Source organism: Magnolia sinica, chromosome 13 (assembly GCF_029962835.1).
Source record: "Magnolia sinica isolate HGM2019 chromosome 13, MsV1, whole genome shotgun sequence".
NCBI lineage: Eukaryota > Viridiplantae > Streptophyta > Magnoliopsida > Magnoliales > Magnoliaceae > Magnolia > Magnolia sinica.
The window spans coordinates 56,047,416-56,074,175 of NC_080585.1; the positions used below are offsets into that span (position 1 = coordinate 56,047,416).

Genomic DNA, 26,760 nt, shown 5'->3' on the forward strand with positions numbered 1-26,760 from the left:
CCATCTGTATTCTCCACCAGGTCATATCTCCATATATATTCTCCATCTATTCTTAGGGTTTAGGGAAGTTGGTTTCAAAGGCATTTAAGGATGTAGATGGTGATTGAAGTGCCAAGTCCATCCGATTGCACAGCAAGCAAGCTATGCTGGACATCTTGCTCGAACAGTGTCGGGATGTTTCAGCCTATTTGACGAGTAAGGTTCTTCAGGTGTGGGCAGAACTATGCGAATAACATATTGTTTCAATTGGTCTGTGGAACGAGGTTGCTTCGGCTGCTTCTGAGAGATTGGAGGATAAGAGCACTTTCATGAGGAAAACGGCATTGAATCTACTCATCACGATGTTGCAGCATAACCCGTTTGGTCCACAACTTCGCATTGCATCATTTGAAGCGCCCTTGGAGAAATACAAGGAGAAACTGAAAGAGATGGAACCCAATGCACCTTCTGAGAGCGTTTTGGATGGGATACCTTCAGACAATGAGATGTGTGAAGCAAATGGGAAGGTTTATCAGGATGAATTCAAGTCTGAGCAGCAAGACAGTGTTACTGATAGTTGTTTGCCTAGTGTGGAAGATGGGGTCAACAAGGGTTTTTCCACTCTGGATTTTGGGAACCTGGAGCAAACTAGGGCCTTGGTTACATCACTTGAGATAGGTTTGAGGTTCTCAAAGTGCATATCCTCCACAACGCCGACTCTGGTCCAACTGCTGGCGTCATCTTCTGCCACTATGTTGAGAACATGATTCTTTTGCTGATGAGGTGCAGACAGTTCCAAATTGATGGCTCTGAGGCCTGTCTCCAAATGTTTCCACTTAAGCATCATCTTTGATTTCTGTTACAATTCTTCTAGACTTCCAAAGGAATCTTGGCAAGCATTTAAGGGGTGTGTTTGCATTGGATTTCTATAGGTATTTTCCCAGAACAAATCTATCAATGCAGCTGTTGAGGATGCATTCATCAAAATTTATTTGAGGAGAAACCCTATAGAAACTGCTGCAATTATATTGAACCTTCCTATAGAATCTAGTATCGGTGATCTATTATAGTTGGTTCCTTGGTATCTATGGGGGATATTTCTACAAGCATGGTATGTTTATTCGATTGTCATAATTTCAGGTGCTGCTTCCATCAATATGATTCACTCACTTTGCCATAGCAGTTATGCATTGGTGTTCTTTTAGCATTCTTTGAAATGCATAATTAGACACTTAGACTAAGAACTAAGAATGCTGATTTCTGCACACTTAAGGGCCTGTTTTTTCACCTATTACCATGGTAATGTAAAGAAAATGTGCAACAATTACAAATTACTTTACGTGCCTCTTGACAACATTTGCATTTGATTGCTAATTGCTATGTTTGGTTTATAGGTAGTAAATTGGCATTTTTACATTACCTGAATGTCAAATCGTCACCAAAATATACCGATGTTGCTGTTTGGATTTGAAATTTTTACAGTAATTACATGAAAAGTGCATTGGTTACAAATTCCATTTCTTGTCTCCTAAATACATTTGTGTTTGGCTGATGATTCCCGTGTGGTTTGGTAGTGTTAAAATCTTAATGATGACAATTTTGATTTTCCTTTACATTACCGGGGAAGTTGGCAAAATAGACAGGTCCTAAGAATTATATTCATGCTTGTGACAAATTTGAAAGTTTTTGAATAGCTTATATTATTTCATCTGAGAGAAGTACACCTATATTGCACTGAGAAGTGTAATAATTATTTGATTCCCTTTGGAAATTTATGTGATAGTCACCATGGAACTCCTTTTGGATCTCTAAACCCACTATCTCAAAATATATACCAATCCCCAATTCCTATAGGGTTGCAGGCAACCTTTTTGAACTATAGAACTTGTCTTATAACTTCTGCAGCTTACTATAGATTGACTTAAAACTCTGTTCATGTAGCTTATAAAGTTTGTAAAGTTATATTATTAGGTACAAACATGAGCATATAGGCATTCCAGCTTTTAAAAAATAATTGCAAACTTTGGTTTTTTGGAATTTACCTTGTATTTAACAACCCTATTTATATTTATACAAATTATGCTAGAAGAAATTACTAAATGCTAACTAGTAAATAGCTTTGATTATATTATTTGATAAATTCTAATAGGATGTAACCTTATAAATTAATGCAATGAAGTGCAACTAACATATTATCTGGTAGAGTAAGCTTATTCATGTGACTAAGAAGAAGGCATGGACTCACCCTTCGGTTGGTTAGGTCAGGTAATAAAACATTTTCCTTCTTTTTTCTGAAAAAAATCACGATAATGATTGCTTTTCCATGGATTAGCTTCTTGTTATTTGTGACTTTTAAATGGGCATTTTTATGTGAAAGAATAGCGTGCTTGTTCTTCAACTATTGTCTATTGAATCTTGTAAGACTTTTTTTCAGCTTTACAAATGATCCAAACTATTCATATGATTTGGCCCATTTCTAGTATCCGAACCTTTAACATGCTTGGTCCAAATGAAATTTACTCGGAATGGATCCAAATTGTTCATATGATTTGGCTCATTCAGTGATCCAAACTGATCATACGATCGAAGCTTCTTTTCATGATCCAAACTCATCATATGATTGAAGTTGCTTTTCATGATCAATGGCAATGGATATGATAAGTTGATCCATGCCCGAAGTTTTGTAGGACCATCTTCTACTTTACCAATGATCCAAATTGTTCATATGATTTGACCTAATTCTAGTGATCCAAACCTTTGACATGCTTGGGCCATTTCAATGAATCAAAACCTTTGACGGGCTTTGGCCAATTTAGCGGATTTTATTTCTTATATCATTCGGACCCTTCGGCGATCTAAATGCATGATATGATTCCTGCTGCTGTTAGTGATTTAAACTCATCATATGATTGCAGACTCTTTCTATGACCCATCCCAATGAATGTGTTAAGTTGATCCATCTATTCATAATATTTGAGGTTGGTTCTCAGTGATCCACATCGTTAAGTTTGTAGAACCCTCTTCAGTTTTATAAACAATTCAAATAATAAGGTTTCTTTTTACAACGATCCAAATTCATATGATTTGGCCCGTTTCTATTAATCCAAACCTTTGACATGGGCCATTTCGATGGTTAAAAAATGTTGACTTGTTTGGGCCATTCAGTGGATCGAAATTGTTCATATAACTTGGTTTATTCGGCAATTCCAACTCACCAAAGATTGAAGCTGCTTTTCATGATCCAAACTCATCATACGATTGAAGCTGCTTTTCATGATCCAAACTCATCATATTATTAAAGCTGCTTTTCATGATCCTTGGCAATGGATCTACTAAGTTGATCCATGCCCAAAATTTTGTAGGACCTTCTTCAGCTTTACAAATGATTCAAATTGTTCATATGATTTGGCCCATCTCTACTAATCCTAACCTTTGACCTGCTTGGGCCATTTCATTGTATCAAAACCTTTAATGTGTTAGGCCATTTAGCGGATTCGAACTCCTTATATGATTCAGCCCATTTAGCCATCAAAATGCATCATATGATTCGTACTGCTCTTAGTGATCTAAACTCGTCATATGATTGAAGCCTCTTTCCATGACCCATCCCAATGGATACGTTAAGTTGAACCATCCATTCATAATATTTAAGGTTGGTTCTCACTGATCCACTTCGTTAATTTTGTAGGATCCTCTTCAGTTTTATACACAATTCAAATAATCAAATTTCTTTTTACAATGATCTAAATTCATATGATTTGGCCCATTTATAGTGATCCAAACCTTTGACATGTGCCATTTTGATAGATAAAAAACATTGACATGCTTGGGCATTCAGTGGATCCAAATTGTTCATATGATTCGGCTCATTCGGCGATCCAAACTCATCATACGATTGAAGCTTCTTTTCATGATCCAAACTCATCATATGATTGAAGCTGCTTTTCATGATCCAAGGTAATGGATATGGTAAGTTGATCCATGCTCTAAATTTTGTAGGACCCTCATTTGCTTTACCAATGATCCAAACTGTTCATATGATTTGGCCTATTTCTAGTGATCCAAACCTTTGACATGCTTGGGCCATTTCACTAGATCAATACTTTTGACATGCTTTAGCCAATTTAGCGGATTTGACTTCTTATTTCATTAGGCCCCTTCAACGATCCAAATGCATGATATGATTCGTGCTGTTGTTAGTGATTTAAACTCATCATATGATTGAAGACTCTTTCCATGACCCATCCCAATGGATGTGTTAAGTTGATCCATCTACTCATAATATTTAAGGTTGGTTCTCAGTGATCCACATTGTTAATTTTGTAGAACCCTCTTTAGTTCTATAAACAATTCAAATAATAAGGTTTCTTTTTTACAATGATCCAAATTCATATGATTTGGGCTGTTTCTATTGATCCAAACCTTTGACATGGCCATTTCGATGGATAAAAAACATTGACATGCTTGGGCCATTTAGTGGATCGAAATTGTTCATATAACTCGGCTTATTTGGCAATTACAACTCATCATACGATTGAAGCTGCTTTTCATGATCCAAACTCATCATATGATTGAAGCAGCTTTTCATGATCCAAACTCATCATATCATTAAAGCTGCTTTTCATGATCCTTGGCAATGGATCTGCTAAGTTGATCCATGCCCAAAATTTTGTAGGACCCTCTTCAGCTTTACAAATGTGCCAAACTATTCATATGATTTGGCCCATCTCTACCGATCCCAACCTTCGACATGCTTTGGCCATTTCAATGGATCAAAACCTACCATGTGTTGGGCCATTTAGCGAATTTGAACTTCTTATATGATTCGGCCCATTCAGCCATCCAAATGCATCATATGATTTGTACTGCTCTTAGTGATCTAAACTCGTCATATCATTGAAGCCTCTTTCCATGACCCATCCTAATGGATATGTTAATTTGAACCATCTATTCGTAATATTTGAGGTTGGTTCTCATTGATCCACTTCGTTAATTTTGTAGGATCCTCTTCAGTTTTATACACAATTCCAAGAATCAAGTTTCTTTTTACAAAGATCCAAATTCATATGATTTGGCCCATTTATAGTGAGCCAAACCTTTGACATGGGCCATTTTGATGGATAAAAAACATTGACATGCGAGGTCATTCAATGGATCCAAATCGTTCATATTATTTGGCTCATTCGGTGATCCAAACTCATCATAAGATTGAAGCTTCTTTTCATGATTCAAACTCATCATATGATTGAAGCTGCTTTTCATGATTCGAGGCAATGGATTTGTAAGTTGATCCACGCTGTAAAATTTCTAGGGCCCTCTTTTGCTTTACCGATGATCCAAAATTTTCAAATGCTCTGGCCTATTTCTAATGATCCAAACCTTTGACATGCTTGGGCCATTTCAATGGATCAATACTTTTACGTGCTTTGGCCAATTTAGCAGATTTGACTTCTTATATCATTAGGCCCCTTTAGCGATCCAAATGCATGATATGATTCGTGCTGTTATTAGTGATTTAAACTCATCATATGATTGAAGACTCTTTCCATGACCCATCCCAATGGATATATTAAGTTGATCCATCTATTCATAATATTTGAGGTTGGTTCTCAGTGATCCACATCGTTAATTTGGAGAAACCCCTTCAGTTCTACAAACAATTCAAATAATAAGGTTTCTTTTTACAGCGATCCAAATTCATATGATTTGGTCCATTTTTATTGATCCAAACCTTTGACATGGGCCATTTCGATGGATAAAAAACATTGACATGCTTGGGCCATTCAGAGGATCCAAAATTTTCATATAACTCGGCTTATTCGGCAATTCTAACTCATCATACGATTGAAGTTGTTTTTCGTGATCCAAACTCATCATACGATTAAAGCTACTTTTCATAATGCAAACTCATCATATTATTAAAGCTACTTTTCATGATCCTTGGTAATGGATTTGCTAAGTTGATCCATGCCTAAAACTTTGTAGGACCCTATTCAGCTTTCCAAATGATTCAAATTGTTCATATGATTTGGCCCATCTCTACTGATCCTAACCTTTGACATACTTGGGCCATTTCAATGCATCAAAAACTTTCATTTGTTGGTCCATTTAGCGGATTTGAACTCCTATGATTTGGCCCATTCAGCCATCGAAATGCATGATATGATTCGTACTGTTGTTAGTGATGTAAACTTGTCATATGATTGAAGCCTCTTTCCATGACCCATCCCAATGGATATGTTAAGTTGAACCATCTATTCGTAATATTTGAGTTTGGTTCTCATTGATCCACTTCATTAATTTTGTAAGATCCTCTTCAGTTTTATACACAATTCAAAGAATCAAATTTCTTTTTTACAATGATTCAAATTCATATGATTTGGCCCATTTATAGTGATCCAAACCTTTGACATGGGCCATTTTAATGGATAAAAAACATTGACATGCTGGGTCATTCAGTGGATCCAAATTGTTCATATGATTCGGCTCATTCGGCGATCCAAACTCATCATACGATTGAAGCTTCTTTTCATGATCCAAACTCATCATATGATTGAAGCTGCTTTTCATGATCCAAGGCAATGGATTTGGTAAGTTGAGGTTGGTTCTTGCTAATCCACTTCGTTAATTTTATAGGATCCTCTTTAGTTTTATACACAATTCAAAGAATCAAATTTCTTTTTTACAACGATTCAAATTCATATGATTTGACCCATTTATAGTGATCCAAACCTTTGACATGGGCCATTTTGATGGATAAAAAACATTGACATGCTGGGTCATTCAGTGGATCCAAATTATTTTAATAATTCAGCTCATTCGGCGATCTAAACTCATCATTCGATTGAAGCTTCTTTTCATGATCCAAACTCATCATGTGATTGAAGCTGCCTTTCATGATCCAAGGCAATGTATATGCTAAGTTGATCCATGCCTTAAATTTTATAGGACACTCTTCTATTCTACCAATGATCCAAACTGTTCATTTGATCTGGGCTATTTCTAGTGATCCAAACCTTTGACGTGCTTTGGCCATTTCAATGGATCAATACCTTTGACGTGCTTTGGCCAAATTAGGGGATTTGGCTTCTTATATCATTTGGCCCCTTCAGCGATCCAAATGCATGATATGATTCATGCTGCTGTTAGTGATTTAAACTCTTCATATGATTGAAGACTCTTTCCATGACCCATCCCAATGGATGTGTTAAGTTGATCCATCTATTCATAATGTTTAATGTTGGTTCTTAGTGATCCACATCGTTAATTTTGTTGAACCCTCTTTAGTTCTATAAACAATTCAAATAATAAGGTTTGTTTTTACAGCGATCCAAATTCATATGATTTGGCCTGTTTCTATTGATCCAAACCTTTGACACGGGCCATTTCGATGGATAAAAAACATTGACTTGCTTGGGCCATTGATTGGATCCAAGTTGTTCATATAACTCGGCTTATTTGACAATTCCAACTCATCATATGATTGAAGCTACTTTTCATGATCCAAACTCATCATATGATTGAAGTTACTTTTCATGATCCAAACTTATCATATTATTAAAGCTGCTTTTCATGATCCTTGGCAATGGATCTGCTAAGTTGATAAATGCCCAAAATTTTGTAAGACTCTCTTCAGCTTGACAAATGATTCAAACTGTTCATATGATTTCGCCCATCTCTATTGATCCTAACCTTTGACATGCGTGGGCCATTTCAATGGATCAAAACCTACCATGTGTTGGGCCATTTAGCGAATTTGAACTTCTTATATGATTCGGCCCATTCAGCCATCCAAATGCATCTTATGATTCGTACTACTTTTAGTGATCTAAACTCGTCATATGATTGAAGCCTCTTTCCATGACCAATCCTAATGGATATGTTAAGTTGAGCCCATTTATTTGTACTATTTGAGGTTGGTTCTCACTGATCCACTTCATTAATTTTGTAGGATCCTCTTCAGTTTTATACACAATTCAAAGAATCAAGTTTCTTTTTACAACGATCCAAATTCATATGATTTGGCCCATTTATAGTGATCCAAACCTTTGACATGGGCCATTTTGATGGATAAAACACATTGACATGCTGGGTCGTATAGTGTATCTAAATTGTTCATATGATTCGGCTCATTTGGCGATCCAGACTCATCATACGATTGAAGCTTCTTTTCATGATCTAAACTCCTCATATGATTGAAATTGCTTTTCATGATCCATTGCAATGGATATGGTAAGTTGATCCATGCCCTAAAATTTGTAGGACCCCCTTTAGCTTTACAAATGATCAATAGTTTTCGTATGATTGTCGCATTTCTAATGATCTAAACCTTTGACATTCTTGGGCCATTTCTATGGATCAAAACTTTTGATGTGCTTGGGCCATTTTAGCGGATTTGAACGTATATGATTCAGCCCATTCAACTTTCCAAATACATCATATGATTCATGCTACTCTTAGTGATATAAACTCATCATATTATTGAAGCCTCTTTCCATTACCCATCTGAATGGGTATGTTAAGTTGATCCATCTATTAATAATATTTGAGGTTGGTTCTCAGTGATCCGCATCATTAATTTTGTAGGACTCTCTTCAGTTCTATACACAATTCGAACTGTTAGGTTTGTTTTTACGATGATCCAAATTCATACGTTTTGGCCCATTTTTAGTGATCCAAACCTTTGACATGGGCCATTTCGATGGATAAAAATCATTGAAATGCGTGGGCCACTCAGTGGATCCAAATTCTTCATAGGATTTGGCTCATTTGGCAATCCACACTCATCATATGATTGAATTAGCTTTTCATGATCCAAATTCATCATATGATTGATGCTGCTTTTCATAATCCATGTCAATGGATATGTTAAGTTAATCTATGCCCTAAATTTTGTAGGACCTTTTTTCAGCTTTACAAATGATCTGAACGGTTCATATGTTTTGGCCCATTTCTAGTATCCAAACCTTTGACATGCTTGGGCCATTTCAATGGTTCAAAACCTTTCTCGTGCTTGGGACATTTGAGTGAATTGAAGTTCTTATATGATTCAGCCCATTTAGCGATCCGAATGCAACAAATGATTCGTTCTGCTGTTAGTTATCTAAAGTCATCATATGATTGAAACCTCTTTACATGACCCATCCCAATGGATATGTTAAGTTGATCCATATATTCATAATATTTGAGGCTAATTCTCAGTGTTCTACATCATTAATTTTTTAGGACCCTCTTCAGTTCCATTCACAATTCAAACAACCATGTTTGTTTTTACAATGATCCAAATTCATATGATTTGGCCCATTTCTAGTGATCCAAACCTTTTACATAGGCCATTTTGATGGATAAAAAACATTTACATGCTTGGGCCATTCAGTGGATCCAAATTGTTCGTATGATTTTCTTATTTCTAATGCTCCAAACCTTTGATACATGTCCTAAATTTTATAGGATCCTCTTCAGCTTTACAAATGATCCAAACTATTCATATGATTTGGCCCATTTCTAATTCTCCAAACCTTTGACATGCATGGGCCATTTCAATGGTTCAATGCCTTTGACGTGTTTGGGCCATTTCAACAGATTTGAACTTCTTATATGATTCGACCCATACAACGATCCAAATGCATTATATGATTCGTGTCGCTGTTAGTGATCTAAACTCATCATATGATTGAAGAGTCTTTCCATGACCCATCTTAATCGATATGTTAAGTTGATCCATCTATTCATAATATTCGAGGTTGGTTCTCAATGATGCACATCGTTAATTTTGTAGGACCCTTCTTAGTTTGATACACAATTCAAATAGTCAAGTTTCTTTTTACAACAGTCCAAATTCATATGATTTGGCCCATTTCCAGTGATCTAAACCTTTGACACGGGCCATTTCAATGGATAAAAAACATTGACATGCTTGGCCATTCGGTGGATCCAAATTGTTCATATGATTCAACTCATTCGACGATCCAAACTCATCATATGATTGAAGTTACTTTTCTTGGATGGGCCATTTCAGCGGATTTGAACTTCTTATATATGATTCGGCCCATTCAGCGATTCAAATGCATCGTATGATTCGTGCTACTTGCAATGATCTAAACTCACCATATGTTTGAAGCGAAGCCTCTTTCCAGGACCCATCCAAATGGATATTTTAATTTGATCCTTCTATTCGTAATATTTGAGGTTGGTTCTCAGTGATACGCATATTTAAATTTGTAGGACCCTCTTCAATTTGATACAGAATTCAAACAATCATGTTTCTTTATACAATGATCCAAATTCATATGATTTGGCCCATTCCTAGTGATCCAAACCTTTGACATGGGCCATTTCAATGGATAAAGGTGATAACTTCAATTGAAATCCTTTTTTCATTTTTATTATTAAATTTTTAATTTTTTTACCTTGGGAAATGCCATCGAACTAAATAGGTGTTCATAGTAGGGCAAGAATTTTGTATGTTTATGAGAAGTGAGGGATTGTATGATCCCCTGCCTTATATGTATTATCTTTCGGAGTCTTTAGGTTAGAGATGTGGGCCTGACATTTTGATGATTTTAAAGCATTGGTTTTATTGTCCTAATCATGGTGAAAAGTTCATCGAAAAAATATAAAAAAATTTTACAGAGTAGAAAATCCTAGCAACCAATCTTTCAAGTATGAATGTTTGCCATGTTATTCTCTTGATTGTCCATTTAGTGGCCAACATTCGAAGGCTTATCATTGTCCCATCTAGGCAATTTTTATGGCCCCATCCTTGGTGATCAATAGGTTGTATAACTGAGCCATGGGTCTCAGTTGTATGGGCGCAGGGTTGATGCCGCTAACCGTCTTTGTGCTTATATAAGCATTGATCTCTATATGGGCATTGGAAATAATTGGTAACTAGCTCTAACCATTGATTAGATTCGACATTCTAATAATTGTTATGAGTGGAGCAATTTATTCATAGAATATTTTGACCTTTTGCCATTGAATGCAGACCGTTGAGGCATTTCCCTTTGCAAATGTCTATTTGTTAGCCACTAAGTTTAGACTTGCAATTTTTTCTTGTTCAAGATATTTTGTGCCTAAGTCGATTGCAATTGGCCTATTTTTAGGGATCCAATGAAAAATATTAAAAACTTTCATACAGTGGAAGATCCTAGCAACTAATCTTTCAAGTATGAATGTTTGCATGCTATTCTCTTGATTGTCCATTTAGTGGCCATCATTCGAAGGCTTAGCATTGTCCCATCTGGGCAATTTTTGTGGCCCCATCCTTGGTGATCAACAAGTTGTATAATTGAGCCATGGGTCTCACTTGAATGGGCACAGGGCCTAATGCTGCTAACCCTCTTTGCGCTTATATAAGCATTGATCTCTATATGGGCATTGGAAATAATTGGTAACTAGCTCTAACCATTGATTGGATTCGACATCCTAAAAATTGTTATGAGTGAAGGAATTTATTCATAGAATATTTTGACCTTTTGCCATTAAATGCAGACCGTTGAGGTATTTCCCTTCGTAATTGTCTATTTGTTAGCTTCTAAGTTTAGACTTGCAATCTTTTCTTGTTCAAGATATTTTGTGCCTAGGTCAATTGCAATTGGCCTGTTTTCAAGGATCCAATCCATTCATAGGGTAGGCATAGTATTCAATGATCTGAACTATTTATACGATTGAGCTAATTTTTAGTGATCCTTAGTGGTGTCTTATAATAGGGCGCTTATTTTGTATTCCAAATCATTTGCACAATTGGGCTTGTTTTCAATGATCCAAACCTTAATATCATGTAGACCATTTCCAGTGGTAAAAACTATATGCATAAGTGTCCAATTTGAATGATCTAAGCCATTGATATGATTGGGCTCATTTTCTCCAATTCTAACTATTCATATGGCTGACCCAACCCATAATATGGTTAGGTCTATTTACAATGATCTAAATTGCTCATATGATTTGGCTTATCTCTAGCGATCCAAACATATGATATGATTGGGCCATTTCGGTAGATCCAAACTATTCATATGATTGGGCTCATATTTGTTGATCAACATGCTTGATATGTTAAGTTGATACATATCTTTCATTTGATCGAGTTGGTTCACAATGGTTGGTTAATATTTCTATATTCTAGGGCCCTTATTAATTGCTCTAAATTGTTCAAATGATTGGACTTGTTTCAATCCAAACCATTCATTTGATTGCTTCATTTATGTAATTCAAACCATCTATAGAGTTAGTCTTGTGCTTAACAAATTAATTTTTGGGTGCCTCATGTACAAAAAAAAATCATTCCTGATTCAAATTGTTCTTATGATTGGCCTTGTTTTTAGCCACACAAAACTTTGATATGAGTGCACCTATTCACAAGATTAAAGTCATTCGTATACTTGTCTATTTTAAGTGATCTAAGCCCCTTCATTTGATTGGAGCAAACTTAGTCCCTTGTTTACTAAGCCAATGAATGAAAGTTTTATACTCTTTGTTCGGTTGCACAAGCACAAAATTTCATTATGGGAGGAGTAATCTTCGTAAATTATTATGCTCATTTTCAATAACCTTGCTAATCATACAATTGACAAGTTTTTGGTGATTTAAGCTGTTAATATGGTAGAGTCTGTTTCTGTCAATCTAACCCGTTCATCTGGTTTGGCTTGTTTTGTGACATAACCCTTGGTGAATTTGTAATTGGGGTTTCACTCATTAGAGACAATTGAATGCATGACTCATGCACAATGGGCCCATTTTCAATTATTCAAGCCATTAATTAATCTCTTGGTTCACTTTTCCTAGTAGAAACTGTTCTTATGGTTGGGTCCCTTTGTAGTGACCTAAACCATTAATCACGTAGCTCACTTCTAATGATGCAAACTATTTATAGGTAGGTCCCATTTTTGCTAACCAAGTCATTCATAAAGATGAGAATATCTTTTGAAATGCGTGGGCCATTTGAAGTTATCCAATTGAGCTAACCTTCTAAAATGCATGGGTTGGTTGGAGTCGATTAAATCATTTATATTGCTGGCTCTTTTTTAGTGATCGAAACCCTCTAGGCAGGTACCGTTTTTGCTAACCAAATCGATGGGCCTATCTTTTGAAATGCTTGGGCCATTTGAAGTTATCCAATTGAGCTAACCTTCTAAAATGCATGGATTGGTTGGAGTCGATCAAATCATTCATATTGCCGACTCTTTTTAAGTGATCGAAACTCTCAATATAATTCAAGCCATTTTAGTGATCCACACCCTTCGTATTATTGAGGCTATTTCTAGTGATCCAAATTAGTTAATATCCTAAGGTCCATGGTTCAACAATCCAAGCAGACTTATCCGAACCCTTTACATAATTTGGCCTGTTTTAGTGATCCAAACTCGTCTTATTGTTGGGGCCCTTTTTAGTCATCTAAATTAATTGACATTTTAAGGCTTATGTTCATTAATCTAACCAAATGATCTATAGCCCATGTTGGTTGGATTGGTCCGCCACTAATGTCAACCATGAATATTATGTTAAGGCCCTTGTCTAGTGATTCAATTAGGCGGTGTGCTACAAACCTCGATGGACCTGTAATTGTGTTTTCACCCATTTGAGATAAGTGCACGAATCATGTACAATGGGCCTATTTTCAATTATCCAAACCATTATTATCTCTTGCTCCATTTTTACTGGTAGAAACCATTCTTATGGTTGGTTCCTTTATAGTAATCCAGACCGTTAATCACTTGATTCTAATGATGCGAGCTACTTATATGAATGATCCCACTTTCATTAACCAAGCCATTCATAAGATAAGCTATCCTTTTGAAATTCTTGGGCCATTCAAAATGATCCAATTAGGCCAAACTTTTAAAATGCTTGGGTTGTTTGGAGTGATCTAAATTGTTCATATTAGTGGTTCTTTTTAAGTGGTCTAAATCAATCTTTAAATCATCCATGATTTGTTTATGTTAAGTCAAACTGAGTGGTTGCCACATCTCTTTTTTTAATAAATAGGTTGGGCGAATTTTTTTAGCATGTTGGATAATCTTTGCAAGCTTTGAGTCAACTTACAATTCTTCAACCTGAGGAAACTAGCTTACTAAACTATTAATATTTTTTTAGTTAAGTGATGTGATTATTAGTGTTTAGGAAGGAATGCAACTTTTTATGCTCAAAGTTAGCAATTTGCAACATAAGGGAACTAGCTTGCCATATTTTCTATATATATGTTTTAGGTTATAGTGATATGTTTATAATTAGAGCAGAGGACAAAATGCACTTTGTTTCTTAACAAATCCTTTTTCTTGGCATGTTCCTAATGAAATTTGTTTCTTTTTCATCTAGTTTTGATAGGCACCTCATTGGTTTTTGACAATTGTTTTTTTTTTTTAATGACAATTGTTCTTTTATGCTTAATATATCTCTGAAAGAACTCAATTAGGCTATTCTTTTGTCTCATGCTTTATCTATTGTTTTAATCACACCTGTTGAGACATAAAAATGATGAAGGGGTGAAATTAAGGAAGATTGAGATTGAGAAAGAGAATTAAAGAAGAAGAAGAATGAAGCGACTTGAGGGTGGTTTGCGCGGGTCCACGCAACAGATATCCATTGCGCAGGATCGCACAACCAAAATAGGCATTGTGCGGGTCCGTGTAATGAGTTCCAGGAGTGATTCTTTATAAAAAGGTCTTAAATCCATTGCACAGGATCGCGCAACCAAAATAGGCATTGCACCGCGCAATGAGTTCTAGGAGTGACTCTTTACAAAAAGGTCTTAAACACTGAAAGGCAGATCCCATGGTGCTAAAATCAAGGTACCACACGTGTGAGGGCCTATAAATACCCCCTCCCCTCCATTTGGGAGGATTGAAGATTTTCAGAAGGAAGCGGAGCAAGGAGGAAGATCGAAGGTGAGAGAGAAGGCTACGGTGGTTTGCGCAGCCCCGTGCAACCGACGTCTGTTGCATGGGTCCGCGCAACCAGACTGCCCTGCAATCTGTGAAGATAAAGGGCTGTTATGTTGTTGAAATGGTTGAAGTCTTCAAGTTCCTTCTTTTCCATTTTAGAGGAGAGTAATTAGCAGAAAAGCATATTCCTCCTAAGTCCTAGGAGATGACTAAATCACTGACGAGATGTTGTTGGATTTAATATTTGACTATGACAATTGAACTCATAATAATTTCTTTATTCCGAGTAATCTATCTTAGAATCAAGGGATACTAGAAGGATGTAAATGAACTCAGCATTAATAAAGTGTGATGATCATTTTAAATACTCTTTCTCTGCTATGTTTAAATAATATAATCTCCCAAATCAAAATACATTTTGTTTCTTGTTCGAAACAAAATGGTTACTCTGCTGGGGAATCTTTTATCTTATTTGACATTAGTAGTGAAATCGTTATGAAACTTTCATCGTAGTTTGGCATCTTTCAGATGCCAAAATGGCGACTCTCAGTGGGAATAGCCTCCCCTTCATCTCTAAGATAGATTGTTTAATTCTTTAACCACTAACTACAATCATGTTTCATGTTCGAAGGTTTCTGCATCCAATTACAACCTACTGCTCATGGCAACTTCTGTGAGGAAAGTAAACTTCCGATTTACTCCAACTGGGTTTGTGATAGAATACACATCGGATCAAATCTCGAAGCACCTAACTCGAATCCCTACAATTGAATGAATCTGCTTCCGATTTACTCCAACTGGGTTCATGATAGAATACTACCCCAACTGATTCGAGTGACAGTTGGGGTAGTATCTGCTTCGTCTAAACCACTGGGAGGTGATGAAGCTGGACTGTTGTAACGTCTCGCAAGACGAGGTCACGAAATGCAAGAAGCCTTAGAATGTATCTGCCTTCACCAAGAATCAAAGAGCCAATAATGGCTTTGGGTATTTCAAGGGCCAGATGGACATGGGAACAAAAACGTAAAGCATTAATAGCAAGTTCGCCAGTATTCGCGTCACCCCAGACAAATTCACCGATGTTTATATCGTCTTAATCGACCGATGGCATCGAAAGCATGGAAAAGTCGAATCTAGACAATATGACACTACAGAGGATTATGTGAATGAGATGGTAGAAGCACAAAGAATACTAATGAATGAGTGCAGAAACCTTAAAGAGGCTTTAGCAAGCCTTGCACATGATGTGGCCCAAATAAAGGCTCTCCCGATGGCAGGCATAACGAATAGACAAGGAAGTCAATATGAAAACTCTCAACTGCAAGGGGCGAAATCACGAGGGTCCACTCCGGACACAAGGGCCATAATGCGAAACGAGGCGAGGCAAATTGTTGAAGAAGTTGTCAGAATAGAAAAGGAACGTGGAACTATTGGTCCTTTCAGATATCGAACATCGTATCCAAGAGAGGTAGATGATATTCCCTTTCCAGCCAATTTCAAGCATCTGAATTTTCAAAAGTTTAATGGAGAAGGATCTCCAGAGGAATATTTAATGCACTTCATTACCAGCATGAGAAATTTTTCTACAATACCACAGTATTGCTTACGATTGTTCGGGTCGTCATTGACGGATGGCATTCCGATGGTATTCTAGCTTAGCTCCAGGGTCAATCCATACTTGGGAGCAAATGCAAGATGCTTTTGTGTCTAATTTTTTTCTCCAGCACAAGATGTCAGTATTGCTAAATTGACTTCTGTGCGACAAGGCGAAAGCGAATCAGTAGGAAGGTTTATAGATAGATGGAAAACATTGGAAACTTTGTGTAAACAGCTACTAGAAGAAAATGAACAAGTCAAGATGCGTCTAAACTCTATGAAGACGGAATTCGTAGTTGGACTTACCAGTGTCGACATCAGAACTTTTCGTGACTTGGCCACTAAGGCTTATACTTTGGAACTAATAAATCGGATAATGCCAGCATTTTTCTATGATACAGCTCAGGGGGCTCGCAGCAGGATAATAGTAAATACAATATGATCGGGATAAGCCTTGTAATGATGTAAGAGATTTAAAGAAAGAAAAACCAAAATGAAAAGAGGGGTCGATTTAGCTAAGAAGGTATAAAAAACTCAAGATGCTCAATTCACATGAAGGGTTTGCGTTCGATAAAGAAGATGGCATTCCAATGATGAACCAGCTATTAAAGGCCAACATAATAAAATTGCCAGAACCCAAACGCCCTGAAGATATGACAAGAATCGGAGAACAAAATTTTTGTCACTATCATCGCTTAGTGGGACATCCAACGGAGAATTGTCATACATTAAAATGTATAATACAACGAATGATAGATAGAGATGAAATAATAATTGGAAAGAAAACAAGCAAGAAGGCCATGAAAAGTATGAGTTTTGACTACGAAGAATACACCAGCCTAAATCAGAGGAGAGGAATGCAAATTCCTATTGGGGTCAGCCAGGAAAAGTAAAGAAAATTTCAAGACATGGGGGCAAAGTCATCAATAAATATGGTTACAACTGAGCGGCCAGTAGAAGAAAATCCTAAAATAGTCAAACATCCTGAGGTAGCTTCGAAGCAGATGGAAGATGGGGGGCAACCGATGACAGACAGTTTGTAAGAGATAAACTTGGGTACGAAAGAAGAGCCATCAGCGCCGGCCTTTCTAAACAAGAATCTGCAGAATACGTTCAACTTCTTAGAGAAAATAAAGACGTATTCGCTTGGACATATGCAAAGATGCCTGGCTTAGAGCCTTCCGTAGCATTGCACCGACTAAATATTTCTAAGGAGAAAAGGCTGGTTAAACAGGCACAAAGGCGATTTCATCTAGACCTAGTCCCCCTAATTGAAGAAGAAGTCAATAAATTGATAAAGGTCAGGTCTGTTAGAGAGGTCAAATATCCCAAGTGGATATCGAATATTGTCCCGATGAGGAAGAAAAATGGACAAGTTAGGGTGTACGTCAACTTTAGAGACCTGAACGAAGCTTATCCAAAAGATGATTTTTTGCTCCCAATAACTGAACTACTGATTGATAGTACAACTCAGTATGCTGTCATGTCTTTTATGGACGGTTATGTAGGATATAATCAAATTTGAATGGCCCTTGAAGACGAGGAAGCAACAACATTTAGGACTTCACTAGGAATTTTCTGTTATAAGGTTATGCCATTCGGACTTAAAAATGCTAGGGAAACATATCAGAGAGCGATGCAAAACATTTTTCAAGATATGATGCACAAGCACATTGAATGTTATGTCGATGACTTGGTAGTCAGGTCGGGAGGCCATCAGGAACATCGTGAGCACTTGGCGTCGATCTTTCGTCGACTCAAAAAGAAACAATTGAAAATGAATCCCGCTAAATGTGCATTTGGGGTGTCCTCCGGTAAGTTTCTTGGTTTTGTTGTCTGGCATAAGGCATTGAGATTGATCCAGGGAAAATCAAGGCTATTCAAAATATGCCGCCACCGAAGATATTGAAAGAATTAAAAAGCTTACAAGGAAAATTGACATACATTCGCCATTTCATTTCGAATTTGACAGGGAGATGTCAGCCATTTTCCCATCTAATGAAAGAGGGTACAGAGTTTGTATGGGATCAAGCCTATTAGAACGCGTTTAATTTGATAAAGGAATTGCTGAAACAACCACCAGTATTGGCAGCTCCAGTGAAAGGAAAACCGCTTATTTTATATATGTCTGCAGCTGAACATTCTTTAGGAGCTTTGCTGGCACAGATGAATGAGTCTGGAAAAGAAACCGCTCTTTACTATTTAAGCCGGACCCTAATGGGGGCAGAATGCAATTACTCCCTGATCGAGAAAGAATGTTTGGCATTAATATTTGTAGTGCAAAAGTTGAGACATTATTGTCTAACTCATCATGTAATGTTGATTTCGAGGGCCGACCTGATAAAGTTTTTGATGACAAGACCGATGTTGTCCGGAAGATTAGCCAAATGGATGCTGTTGCTTTCAGAATATTCTATTACGTATGAACCAGCAAAAGCAGCAAAAGGGCAGGCAGTGGTAGATTTCCTTGCAACACACCCTGTAGTAGAATCTGAGGCCATTAGTGACGATTTTCTAGATGAACAAGTTATGTTAGCTGAATCGTAGAGCCCATGACAGATGTATTTTGATGGTGCTTTTCGAGCATCAGGAGTGGGGGCAGGAGTGATATTCATTACTCCCCAAGGTGACTTACTACCTTATTCCTTTATATTGGGAACTGCATGTATGAATAATGAGGCTGAATACAGAGCCCTGATTATCATAATGGAATTGGCTAAAGAAATGAAGATAAGAACGCTACATATCTTCGGGGATTCCAAATTGATTATAAATCAATTGATAACTAAATTCGAGATAAGAAAGCAAGAACTTTTTCCATACTGTCGGAAGGCACAACAGTTATTAGAACAGTTTTCCCATGTTGAAATCAAACATATCCCTCGGTCAGAAAATGCAAAAGTGGATGCTTTGGCCAGCTTGGCAATGGCTCTATCTTGTCCAAATCGAAGCCCTCTTCAAGTGACTATAGAAGAAAGAAGATTTTTACCATCATCAGAATTTATTGAAGAAACTATCGAAACTCTTCCTATATCTTGTCTAGAGATCACAACAGGTGATTGGCGTCAACCTTTCATAGATTATCTTAAATTTAACATCCTGCCGGAAGAACCCGCGCAGAGACAACAAATGGTCAAGTAGATTCATCATATGCAGTGAAGTGTTGTGCAAAAGGTCGTACAATGGAACACTATTACGTTGCTTAGATGAGCAAGAGGTAGGCCGAATGTGGGGCACATCAAGATGGTCGAAATTTATTTCATCGAGTACATAGGATGGGGTGTTATTGGCCCACCATGTTTAAAGACGCGATATATTATGCGAAACGATGTCATGAATTTCAGATTCATGAAGATGTTATACATGTTCCTCCAGAAGACCTAGATTAGTCAGTTGCTTCTTGGCCCTTCTCTGGTTAGGGGCTTGACGTTATTGGTCCTATTAATCCGCCTTCGACCAAAGGGAAGCAATATATTTTGGCAATGATAGATTATTTCTCCAAATGGACCGAAGCAGTTGCATTATGCAGTGTTAAAGAGAAGGATGTGGTCAATTTCATCCGACACGTGATAATATACCGTCATGGTGTTCCAAAGAAAATTGTTACAGACAATAGCACTCCCTTCAAAAACAAAGGCATGAGAAAATTGTGTCAGAAATTTAGCATTCATCATTTGTTCTCAACACCTTATTATCCACCAGCCAATGGATCAGCAGAGGCATTTAATAAAACAATAGTCAAAATATTGAAGAAGACAATGACAGGGAACAAACGTGATTGGGACGAAAGGTTACAAGAAGCATTATGGGTATACAGAACTACTCACCAAACAACGACAAGAGCAACACCATATTCACTAATCTATGGTGTGGAAGTAGTGATCCCAATTGAAATACAAGTAGCGTCACTAAGAGTGGCAGTACACCAGTCTATAACCGATGATGAAAACATAAAAAATAAGGTTAAAAGAGCTGGATTTGCTTGATGAGAAACGTCTAGCTGCCCAACAACGATTACAAATGTATCAGGCAAGAATATCAGCCGCCTTTGACAAACGAGTCAAGTATCGCTCTTTCAAAAAAGGGGATATCGTGCTGATGTTGAAAAGACCTATCGTGGTCACCCGTCGATCAGGGGGCAAGTTTGAACCTAAATGGGATGGCCCGTATATAATAAAAGAAGTATACTCCAATGGAGCATATAGAGTTGTGGATCAAGATGGGCAAGGAATCAGTATACCGGTTAATGCTCTCTTCCTTAAGAGATACCGTCCATAAAAATACTTTAGATTTTGCTCCAAAAAATTATCAGAATAATGATTCTGTATCAAAAGGGGGCAAGATGAATGAATATAGAAGAAGTTCGCGAGCATATCAAGACTATGTAATAGCAAATATTGCAAAAGGAAAGTGAATATCACCATCATCAAGTGAGCCCTACAAAATTCTGTCTAAAATTGATACCATCACCAAGCTGGTATATTATAAACAACACAGACAGACAGACGGGTATAATTAAAGATATTAGTAGAAGTGGTGATGTGTCAATTTTAGTCAGAGATGTCTATCATTCTCACAATAACTGATCATACCTATGTCTTCTAAGGCATTTTAAGGCAGCCTAGTCAAGCCAATGGCCAATCGCGTATAAGACCTATCATTTTCTCCATTCGGGCAGCGGTGAGAAGCCAGTTGCCCTAAAAAGCCCGTGAAGGCCATCATACGCATACCCATGCGGGCAGCTGACGGAGCCAGTGACAAAAAGTCTAAAAATAAGGGCCAAAAGTCCTCAACGGCCAGTCACGTGTAACCCCCATGCTGTCTGTATAGTTTTCGGGTAGTGTCACGGGGAATGGAGGAAATACCCTCCCGTGAATGGGCTCGACCTTGCAGACGAAGAAAATGAGGGCCACAGTGTGAGCTTTAGATAGGCTAACCATGCGTAAGACCCCCCAGATCTATGGTTTGATTTCATTACTAACTCATGAGGAAGGGCTTAAACCTATTCATTGACGGACTGGCGGCCCTAGATTTGGTACCCTAAAGGTCGCCTTGTGCACCCTGTGAACTCTAGAGAGTTACTGCGGCCACCCCTGTGCGTAATTCCAACCAAGTTCACGGCCCCGGTAGCTTCATTGGGCCCCTCTGATGGATCGCGGTTTGTGAACTCCCTAGGCTGTGAGAAGTCCAGTGAACTCGTAAGAGTTACAGAGGCCATCACGTGAGATCGGGCTCCACTACTCAAGAGCTTAAACGTAACTGACGAAATTGAAATTTAGCACCGCCAATTAAATCAAAAATCATATAGGAAGTCCCGTACTGACAAGCATAAAAATGCTAAGTGTTGTGATTAGCTCCTTATTAGATGTTATGTTAAGATTACTGCATAGCTAAATATGCTTGAAATTTGTCATGAATTGGAAATTTATGAATACTGCAATGTCGTCGATAATGTGGGTTAGGAATAAAAAAAACATATATATATATATATATATATATATATATATAATACTAAGATTATAAGAATATATGGCCATATATTCTTATAATGGAAGTATGTTTGGTGACAGGAATCACGAAGTTTCATATGCAAAGTAGAACCACAATTGTATTAAGTCAGAGCAAAATATTCAATGTTTGGTGTCTTTTAACTTAAAGTCAAATATTTCAGAATATAGTTATTCTTCCGACGGAGATGAGTCTTCGATAATAATGTGCTTATCCTTCTGAGACGGATAACGATGTCCTGACATTTCCTGCTTTTCTGACAAAGGAGAATTATTGCATAATATCTGTAGAGGTGGAGGAAGGTAGAACTGTAAGGGATTATCATTCTTTGCAGAGAATTTATGAGATTCGTCGGAGGAATACCGAAAGCTATCCATCCTTCAAGAACATCAGCATGTTTTACTTCATAAATGACGTCTTCTAAAGAGATCCTTGTACCAAGTTGATCTGGAAAGGGGGGAGAACTCGTTTATTCAAAATAACCGATACCCAAATATTTCTGATAATCCCTAAGGAATTATGAAATTATCACGAGTCTCAGGAACGGCTTGATCAAAGCCAAATTGGCGAGCAAACCTACGTGGGTAAATATGGGTCGCGCCATAATACACTACCTTCTCTCCATGGAAGAGTACTGGATCTGATGGAAACAAGGAAGGAATGTTCACTGAAGGAGAGGGAATCATCATCAATAGCGTCCACGTCTTCAAGGTAGCTGAGTTCAAGTATGCCCTTTCAGAGTTAGCAAATGTCCAAGGAAAGTATACTCCTAGCCAACCTATGAAGAAATGCCAAGGAGCACAGACAGGAAAGGCTTTAGGAACAGGATCTTTTGAACCATAAATAACGTCTCCGAAAGCGCAATAGAGAGAACATAGAACTAAAGGAGCTAGTGAATATTTCTGGCCTTCGGCCATTGCTCTTACAACCATGAAGAACGGAGGCCTAATGGTATCCGCTTGATCGGGATCAAGGAATATCACCAAGCTCAACTAGTAAACAAGAAAGGTGGCTAATTCATAGGAAGGACTATATTCTGCAGAATGCTCCATGTTCTTACTAATGTCCTTAAGTTCTGAGTGATTGTGGCCTGCAAAGCTGTCAAAATGTAAATGCAATACTGAAGAGTTCAAGGGTAGTTTTAGAAATCATGTAAAGAATGGGCTTATGAAGAAAAGAAGTTGAGTGGAAAGGAATATACTGCAGTCTTCAAGAAAGGTGAGCCAACCATTCAAGAGAGGAGATGCGATTAGGATGAGGGAAGGCAGTCAGTGCACTAAAGAGTTCAAGGGTAGTTTTAGAAATTTTGGAAACACCTCCTTCTACAGATGCAAGAGCAAGCTCTTCAATAGAGGGTATATACGCGTCAAAGATATCACCCATGATGGGAAGACCTGTTATGCAAAACAGATCCCATAAAGTGATGCTCATTTCACCTAAAGGAAGATGAAATGAGTTAGTGGTTGGAGACCAATGATCAAGAAAGCATTTGAGAATAGTAACATCTGTGCAAAAGTGTTCCGATGTGGCTATGATTGAGTTAGAAAACGTAATCTGCCTTAGTATGGCAGTATGTCTCCAAATGACAGCGCGGGCCCAAGCACTGTAAAAATCACAGATAGACAACAGGCCTGTGATTGTGAATCTCCCTGTACTCCAGGGCAATCTCTCAAGAAAGAAGAGGTTGCTTCTGTCTAAGAGAGGATGGATGATTCCTTCCTCTAGAAGACGAGGCTGGAGAATGGGCCAGGGTGAAAAGAAGTTTTAAATCTCAAAAATACTTGGAGGGAAGAAAAGTCATATGTCGGAGTATCTTCAAAATTCTAGTTGTACAGACTCGGGCAATCAAGATCAGTTATGCAGGTCTGCCAAGGGCCAGAAGACTTTGCGCAAACAGAAGTTCATTACACGGAAAATCACAAAATAACAGAGGTTCACTACAGTACAAATGCGTGGGAAATGACTAAAGGGTTGGGATATTTATAGTATGTATGACTGAGTACATTGCGTAGGTTTTCATTACGTAGGTCCGCACAAGCCCTGTAAAAGGGGATCATTTTGATCCTTTTTCTTTAATTTTTGAGGGAAACAAAGAAAGGATCAAGGGGGCATTTGTTGAGACATAAAAATGATGAAGGGGTGAAGTAAAGGAAGATTGAAATTGAGAAAGAGAATTAATAAAGAAGAATGAAGTGACTTGAGGGTGGTTTGCGCGGGTCCGCGCAACGGATATCTGTTGCACAAGATCACGCAACCAAAATAGGCATTGCGCGGGTCCGTGCAATGAGTTCTAGGAGTGATTCTTTACAAAAAGGTCTTAAATCCATTGTGCAGGATCGCGCAACCAAAATAGGCATTGCATGGGTCCGCACAATGAGTTCTAGGAGTGATTCTTTACAAAAAGGTCTTAAACACTGAAAGGCAGATCCCATGGTGCCAAAATCGAGGTACCACACGTGCGAGGGCCTATAAATACCCCCTCCCCACCTTCATTTGGGAGGACTGGACATTTTTGAAAGGAAGCGGAGCAAGGAGGAAGATCGAAGGTGAGAGAGAAGGCTACGGTGGTTTGCGCAGCCCCGCGCAACCAATGTCCGTTGCGCGGGTCCGCGCAACCAGATTGCCCTGCAGTCTGTGAAGATAAGGGGCTATTATGCTGCTGAAATAGTTGAAGTCTTCAAGTTCCTTCTGTTTTAGTTTAGAGGAGAGTAATCAGCAGAAAAGCATATTCCTCCTAAGTCCTAGGAGATGACTGAAATCACTGACGAGATGTTGCCGGATTTAATATTTGACTATGACAATTGAACTCATAATAATTCCTTTATTCCAAGTAATCTATGTTAGAATCAAGGGATACTAGAAGGATGTAAATGAACTCAGCGTTAATAAAGTGTTATGATCGTTTTAAATACTCTTTCTCTGCTATGTTTAAATAAGATAATCTCCCAAATCAAAACACATTTTGTTTCTTGTTCGAAACAACACCATTTTTTATTTTTTATTTTTTAATGTTTCAGCTTCTTTGCATTCAAGAGTTTTGTTAGATTTACTAAGAGAACGATGAAGCTTGTTGGTTTCCATCATATTCATCAGGGTTTTAATTCTTCTATGAGTGAGATTTTTCTTAACACTTTTCTTGTTATTAATTGATCATGGAATTATTGTTTTGAATTTTAGGGATCTTATTTGATTATATTGGGGGTTGATATGTGAAGACTCTGTTCTTCCTTTTTAGTTATAATACCATGTAGTTACCATTTGTGATGATTCAACATTTGTACTTATTATTATTATTTTTTTTTATACTTGTCCATCATGTTTGTTTGCCTTTGCTTGTTTCAATGGTTTGCTATTTTTAGTCAATTACTTTAAAGATACACTATTAGAATCATGTGAATAGTTTTTCATTTATATGAAGGAGAATAGTTTCTATGATTGTGCTAATTTTCAATGATCCAAACTATCCATACGATTGTTTCATTATCATGATTGTGTACATTTTTAGTGATTGAAATCGTTGGTATGGTTGGCACCTTATTTAGTATTCCAAACTATTTACGTGATTGGGCCATTTTCAGTTTCAAACCAATTGATATGTTGTATTTTGTTTTCCGCAATTGAATCAGTTAGTTCATGTTTTGTAGCCTAGGTGGATGCCAGATACAACCAAGTTCTTTTAGGGAGGAGGAAGCTAGTCCTAAAATTTGTCAACACTTTGCAATTGAATGTAGATTGTTTAGGTATTCCAGTTCTTAAGCATCTATTTGTGAGCTGCTTATCCTATAGATGTGATATTTCCTATTTATGATACTTGGTGCATGAGTCAACTGTGCCAATGATTGATTCAAATCTCAAAGATCCTATACATGATTGGGGGCCTTGTTCAGTGTTTCGAGCCTTTCATACATGATTAGGGGCCTTGTTCAGTGTTTCGAGCCTTTCAAATAATGTGGCATGTTTTAATGGTCCAATTCTTATGATTGGTCTATTTCCAATGATTGATATGTTAAGGCATGTTTTTAGTAATCTAATTGGTTGATGTGATACATCCTATGGTAGATGTTGAATTGTGATTTTTCACATGTAAGAGCCTTGTGGGGTGCCTGCTATCATTATAAAAAATTAAGGTAGGGCCTATTTTCAGTGATCCAATTAATATGGTAGGGCTTGTTTTCAATGGTCCAATGGTTAATATTGATTAGGAACATTTTCACCCATACGAATATTTGATATGGTTGGGCCATTCCAAGTGATTGAAATCGTCCATTTGATTGGGCCTATTGTAAGTGATCCAAACCCTTTATATCATTGTGGCCATTTTAATGATCTGAACCAATATATGTTGAGGCCTATGTTCACCAATCAATTTCATTGATTATTAATAGCCCTCATTGGATGTGATAAGGACAAAAATTGTTAGTGAAGCAATCTTGACATATAATATTTCGATCATTTATAGATAAGTATGGAGTTTAGTTACTTTCTTGACTAATTGTTCATCTAACTAGCCTATATTCAACGATCCAAATCGTTAATATGGTAGGGTTTATCCAAACCCATACCATGGTTGATCCAAACCCTTCATATGATATGTTGGTTTTCGGTGATGTAGACCTTTGACATGCTTGGGCCATTTCAATTGATTCGTTAATATGATTGGCTTATATACTTACTGATCCAACGCTTCATATGATTGGGGTTTTCGGTGATACATTAAATATCATGAAGGTTGTTTTCGGTGATACATTATATACAATGATAGTGCCTTTTAATTGTTCATTGTGATGGATGTTTT

At 37.4% G+C, this 26,760-nt stretch overlaps 1 long non-coding RNA gene across 1 annotated transcript; it reads left to right on the forward strand.

Annotated features, from left to right (window-relative positions):
* The first annotated feature begins 1,042 nt into the window (after nucleotides 1–1,042).
* Nucleotides 1,043–25,224, forward strand: LOC131223768 (uncharacterized). The gene is made up of 2 exons (XR_009160680.1): nucleotides 1,043–1,119; nucleotides 24,983–25,224. It is a non-coding gene; the product is annotated as an uncharacterized LOC131223768 (long non-coding RNA).
* Nucleotides 25,225–26,760: the final 1,536 nt, after the last annotated feature.